Source organism: Tauraco erythrolophus, chromosome 18, assembly GCF_009769465.1.
Source record: "Tauraco erythrolophus isolate bTauEry1 chromosome 18, bTauEry1.pri, whole genome shotgun sequence".
Taxonomy (NCBI): domain Eukaryota; kingdom Metazoa; phylum Chordata; class Aves; order Musophagiformes; family Musophagidae; genus Tauraco; species Tauraco erythrolophus.
The window spans coordinates 2,564,258-2,571,026 of record NC_141482.1 but is presented as its reverse complement, the minus strand read 5'-3'; positions in this window follow the sequence as shown (position 1 = coordinate 2,571,026).

The window sequence follows — 6,769 nt, the reverse complement described above, 5'->3', positions numbered from 1 at the left end:
CTGTATTTAGTTTGAACAGATGTTTGTACCGAGTTCCCTGAGACCTAGCTGAAATGTCATCAGCACACAGATGATGAACACACACCCAACAAAATGGAGTGTTTCGTTTTCAGTTGTCACATACCAAAACGTCTCTATTGAAAACTTACTGGTATTCAAGCTTGGAGGCAGACCCAGAAATGCTCCATGATGGAGTTGTTTTGCTGCTAGAGACTAATGGAAATGTTACCCTAATTACAGCTTAGTAGGATTAAGCACAAATAAATCACTATTAGCTTTTCCAAATATTGCCTATATTGTGTGAATTTAAAACAGATACTGTATTTTCCCATCTAAAGTCCTGACTTGATTGCTTATTGTCACACTCAAAGATCATAAAATCCAAGTCTATCCTGATGGAAAAAACAAATGGTAGAATTAACATCTTATGACAATACCAAACTAGCTCTAGACACCTCATTGTTTTCCAAGCTAATTACTGAAACTGGGAGACCTCAGAAGGAAAACAAACAACTCCCATGTCAGCCTTTAGGCTCTCCTGACAGAAGGAAAGACTTGATGGAATATAGAACAACTTTTTCCAAGTTATCTATAGATGAGTCAATGGTGTCTGTGACATTGCTTTGGCTGAGGCTGATGAAAGATTCAATAAAGTCCCTTTGAGGTGCAGAGGTAGTGCTAACCTCATAATGAAATGAATTCTAGGAGAACCGGATGGAAATTTGTATAACCAAACTGAGGAGCCATGGGAGAACTTGTAGATGCCATGCCCAAGGCTGACTGAGGAAGCTCTGTTCTACAGTGCAAAAATTACAGCAGCTTAGTCCTACGGCAAACATGCCTCAGAGGATGGTGGGACATGCCACACATGAGATCCGGCGGTCTTGAGGTCGCTCACTGTATGGCTGTAGACATTAAATGACATCCAAGGCCAAGGCAAACAAGCATTAAATGATAACATTTTCACCAAAGCATTTCAAGGTGAATTAGACCGTTCTACGGCCAGAAGTGACTCTGTACACACACTAAATAGAGCAATTCAGCATTCGCTCCCATGCAGCATCCTGTTTAACTCGGATACACGACTGAGTTGGAGAATCAGGGCTGAAAAAGAAAACCATTGAAAACAGACACTCCTAACACACCCATGAGCACTTTTTTTTTTTTCTGTCTACTTCTGAGCTCTGAACTGTTGTGTTTCCTAAGGCCATCCGTACACCTCCATCCATCTCCATTTCACAGAACATCCCGTTGTGCAAAAAAATAAAGAGCAGGACCCAGCAAGTACTGCAAATCGGTTGCTTTTTGAAAATCACGGAGACTAGTGTGTCTGGCTGATTTATATGGAGAAAAACGTCCAGCCTGCACTTTTATTGCTTCTGACTCAACAGTGGAGGGAAAAGAGGGGCAAGAGTTGCCATATTTAAGAGAGAAGAGCGTCTTCCCTGGTAGCGATAAGGAAAGCATTAACCAAAACTGAATGTGAAAGACATTTGAGGAAATACACAATTACTCTTCTTGGCCAAATCAGAGAGCTGCCTGAAGACTTCATCAATTACAATCCTTCATCATTGGTTTCATTTTATGGCCAGGTTTGGCCATTTTGCAGGAGCAGACTGCCCAAGACGACGGTGCTCATCACCGTCCTGGGACAGCGCAACCACCAAAGGCAGTGGGCGGGTGGAAACTACTGAAGATACTAAAAACCAAACTGAAATTGGACATAGCATTGGGCAAGAACTTTTCCCAGTGTGGTAGCAGGTCTGTTTCAGCACTACTTTGTTTGGGTTTTTTTCCTGATCTGCTTAAAAATCCCTGTTAAATTAATAGCTAGGAAGAGCTACAATTTGAGGAACAGCTATTGACTGCAGCAGACTTTGGCATTTCCCAGTTCTCAGCCAGTGGCTGCCAGTATTTGGGGGAAAGTGTGGGGAGCTGTAAATCTGAGTCAATTCCTATTCTATGAAACAGAGCACACACCACCTCTCCCCGTTCCTCTGACATACCGTACACGTTTTTCCAAGCCAGACCTCCTCTACGCGCAGTTGCAAATCTCACTTTTATTTCTGCCTTTCAAAATAAGCCTGCAACCAAGGTCGGAGGAAGACATCTGCTGTGCAGTCACACAGATGAGAAAAGCCGTAGCTGTGTCACTGCCGTATGACACCGTGCCAGACGTGGGAGATGCCGTACGAGCCGACGCGTGGGGTTTTGGCGCCGAGGAGGGGGAGCTCGCGAGTCTTGATACCTACAGACGCTGGGCTCCCTTCAGCACTGTTATTCTTTGCTCATTAGCTCCTGAGAAAACCCTTGGAAAGTAATCACAGTGGGACTGGCAATCCGTACTCAGGGAGTCAAGATGCTTGACCTCAAGCTAGACTGAATACTGAATTAACTGTATGTAAATTAAAGACAAAAAAATGAGAAAACGGTTGAGTTTATTTTGAGTTTTCATCAAGTCCAGCCGTTAACCTGCACTGCCAAGTCCACCCCTACAGCACAAGCGCCACGTCCACACGTCTTTGGAAGACCTCCAGGGAGGGGGACCTAACCCCTTCCCTGGGCAGCCTGTTCCAATGCTCCACCACTCTTTCAATGAAGAATATCTCCAAATACCCAATCTAAACCTCCCCTGGCACAACTTGAGGCCATTTCCTCTCCTCCTATCACTTCTTACTTGGGAAAAGACACCAACACCCACCTGGCTACAGCCCCCTTTCAGGCAGCTGCAGAAAGCAAGAAGGTCTCCCCTCAGCCTCCTTTTCTCCAGGCTAAACAGCCCCAGGTCCCTCAGCTGCTCCTCATAAGACTTGGGCTCCAGACCCTTCGCCACCTTCGTAGCCCTTCTCTGGACACGCTCCAGCACCTCCATGTCTGTCTTGCAGCGAGGGGCCCCAAACCGAACACGGTATTCCAGGTGCCCCCTCACCAGTGCCAAGGACAGGGGGACGAGCGCTTCCTTAGTCCTGCTGGCCACACTCTTTGATACAAGCCAGGATGCTGTTGGCCACCTGGGCACACTTTTCCTTCAATACAGATCAGACACCTGTTGAGAAATTAGCAGGGAGTCAGGACATGAGACAACAATAAACTTTTTTTTAAAGGAAATCCGCTGCTACACCAAAGGTCATGTTTCAAAGTCTTCCATCCGTTCTGGAAAGTTTCTGAAACAGAGGTGAAATCTGCATATTTTACTGTAAAGGTTATTCAGAATTGCCCTTGAGGAAGAGTTCCAACTGAAGCAAGGTGTGAGTCTGGCCCACGTACGGCTCGAGCCACAGCGAGAGGTAAGGGGACCCTGTTTGGGAAGAGCGGCTGCTGAGCTGTACCTGAACGATGGCCACGCAGTGCACAACAGCTGAACAAAAACATCCACCACCCTCTTGCAGTAGCGCTGCCAGCTCACAGACCGTGCTGCTGACGGGTACTGGGCACAGCGGTGGCTCTGCAGGCGGCACCAAACCACAACTGCACTGCAGGGAGGGACGGAAACTCTGCCAAGGGTTTTGTTAGCGTCTGTGTTCGATCCAGTCCCCTGCAACCAATAAACCAGAAGATCTTGCAAAACACATTCCAAATATAAATTTCATATTTTATCAACTCAAACCATGTTCCAAGTCAAATTCTCACATTGTTAACTTGCTCAAACTCCATTATTTTCAGCAGCAAATCATGCTTTCATGAGTTTGATCAATGAAAGTGCTGCGCTAGCAAGTCACTAGACTTCCTTCTCGCAGTGATGCTTTACTGCCCTGGCCCAGGGCCTTGCAAAGCAGACGAGATGCTTCAGATCTGGTCAAGCTGCTGCTGTCTGGACACCTCCCTGACTCATTTGTGGAGTCACAATTTCACGTGCTTAAAGCCTCTGGAGTTTGAACAGCAGCTAAACTTGAATGTGCATTGGGCTTTCCAGGCATAATTTCGCACACAGAATCTCTCACTAGAAATATTTTTGGAAACTCAGGAGCTGCTGCCCCTGAGCCTAATGTCTACCAGACTTCCCAAGAGCTCCAACAACCAGGAAACATAAGACCTCAAGTCTCCCAAGGAAAACCAAACATATATATGTATATACACACACAGATTTCTCTAGACGTTAAACACATGAATTCTGCAAACAATCTGTAATGAATGTAAACAGAAACGTGGAAAAAAAACAGGTCCTGACCCACTAAGCAACATACAAAATGACAACAAAGCATCACTAACCCAGAACCACTGGTTGGTAGGCCCCTCTCAGAAACACTCTTGACAAATCTTCCCAAAAAACCCCACATTTCAAACAAACCAGCACACTGTTATCACAAGAACACACTGTAAGTTGGTCACCCAATGGAATATGTAGATAAATTCAGGATATCATCCGACCCTTTCATCTCTAACTTCTGTGAGACTGCAGTTCTTTGAGAATCCAGTCAAAAGTTTCTGGGTCAAGTATCAGAAGATAAACCAAGGCAAGTAGCATTGTGGTGGGCATCTGACAAAGACCATCTGACCAGAATGGGAAATAGCTGAAAATTTCTTTAGATAGTTGGAAAACAATTGTTAGGGTTTAACCCAGCGAGCTACCAAACACTCACCCTCCCCCATGCCCAGGGAATGGGGAAGAGAATTACAGGGGAAAAGGGAAGGAGAATTACAGGGTTGAGATAAGAACAACTTAATATAAAATTAAAATTAATAATGATAAACTAATAATATATGCAAAATATATTTAAAATGATAGTAATATACACAAACAAGTGATGCACAGTATAATTGCTCACAACCCGGTGACCAACACCAGTCCCATCCCAGTAAATGATCCCGAAACAGTTAAGTCCCAACATCACAATCTCAGATGAGTGAGGGGCCAGAAAGGAGAGAAAGAGAGAACACTCCAAGAGACCGAGTCCGAGAGGGCCCTCTGAAGAGAGCTCCCCAACTTCCCAGTCAACCCTCATCTATATACTGGACATGACACTGCATGATATGGAATACTCCATCAGCCAGTTTGACCCTCAGTCCGAGGTCTAAGTTCAAACCATGAGGGCAGTTGTGGGCCCTTTGTCCCACCATCCTCCCCTCCAGCCTGTTGTGCTCCTGCACACACGGGAAGCTGAAAGGTCCTTGATGTCCCAGCACCAGCTATAAATATCAGTGCGCTCTACATTCTGCCCATGACAAATCCAACCAAATGGAAAACAGAGCTCTTCCAGCTGCTAAAAAACTCTGTCCCAGTCAAAACCAGGACATAGCCTCTTGATAGCGAACGCTGGCAGACTTATCTCGGTCACTGGCGTCTTCTGGAAGGGCAGTAGGTTTGTGCACAAGCAATCCAGGAGATTTACGGAGACCATCAAGGCTGATTTCTTGACACGGGTGGTCAATGAGCCAAAGGGAGCTGTTCTGCTAGATCTGTTAAACCCAAATAAAACTATCAAAGACGGAAAGGTGGAGACAGCCTTTCCTCCAGACCATGAAGTACAGTTAAGCAGCTAAACTTTATCCAGAGCCAGCAGGCCAAGAGAAGGGACCCTTCTCTCCTGTTCAGCACTTTAAAGACACTCGCACCCAGTTTTGGCTCCCCAGTGTGATGATAACGTTGACATTCCTGCAAGCATCTGAGCACAGAGGGCCACCGAGATGATCAGGGGACTAAACCATAGGACACACACAAAAGCTAAGACATGGGTTTATTCAACCTGGAGAAGATGAAGGGGGATTTACTGGTCCCTAGGTCTACCTGATGCAAGCATGTAGTAAAGATGGAACCGGGCCCTTCTCAGAGGTGCAGAGGGATAACATGAGAAGGAATGAGCATAGGCTACAACAGGAAATTCCGGTTAAATTGGATGAGGCTTGGACAACCTGGTGTAGTGGAGGGTTTCCCTGCCCATGGCAGGGGGGTTGGAACTAGATGATCTTTGAGGTCCCTCCCAACCCAAACCATTCTATGATTCTAAATGTACAGAAAAATATTTTCATCTAGAGGGTGATCAAATATTGGGAGAAGCCCAAGGAGGTTACGCTACCTCTGTCCCTAGAGACAACTGAAACTCACCTGGGCAAGCTGATCTCCAGCCTGATCTAATTGGCCCTGGTATGAGGACATAGAGGAACCAGAGACTTCCTAACTACTCTATGAATCCATGATCCAAGTCCAACAGCAGAATTACAGTCCTGTGCGCTTCAGGATAGCAGACATTCAGCTGAGAAATGGGTTTAGAGAAGGTGAAGCCCAGCTAGAGGAAACTCATGAAGGACAACACCCAGTCCTTGTGTTCTGTTGCATTTGTTCTACTACAATGACATTTTCTACCATCATTATTCTCTGCCACCATCACCTACACTTGGATGTGTGCTGCAACTGTGTCTGTGTGGAGCTCAGTGTATACGTGTAAGTTTAGAGGACAATCGTCTTTGGGATTTGTGAGGCAAATTCAGTTAAAATTGGTCCTTTTTAGAGGTCTATGCAAAACAAAGCAATGAAAAGAGTTACATACTGAGCAACACCTTGTTTACTCATCCCCTTTTTGCTTTTTCCTCCTCCAACAGTTCATACTCTACACCATCTGTGTTAATTACTCACTGACATCACACTGGGTGCTTGGACATGAACCTCAGAGCACCTCAAGCATGTTTTAACATCATATCAAACCTTTCATCTTTCACATCCAGGAGCAGAGGTGGCCTGCTGGGTAATGTTGACTGAAGAGGGCAGTGGCAAGAGAGAACTTCTATGACATATATGGAGATAAATCTGTGTGGGCAGAGGGTAAGAGTGTTT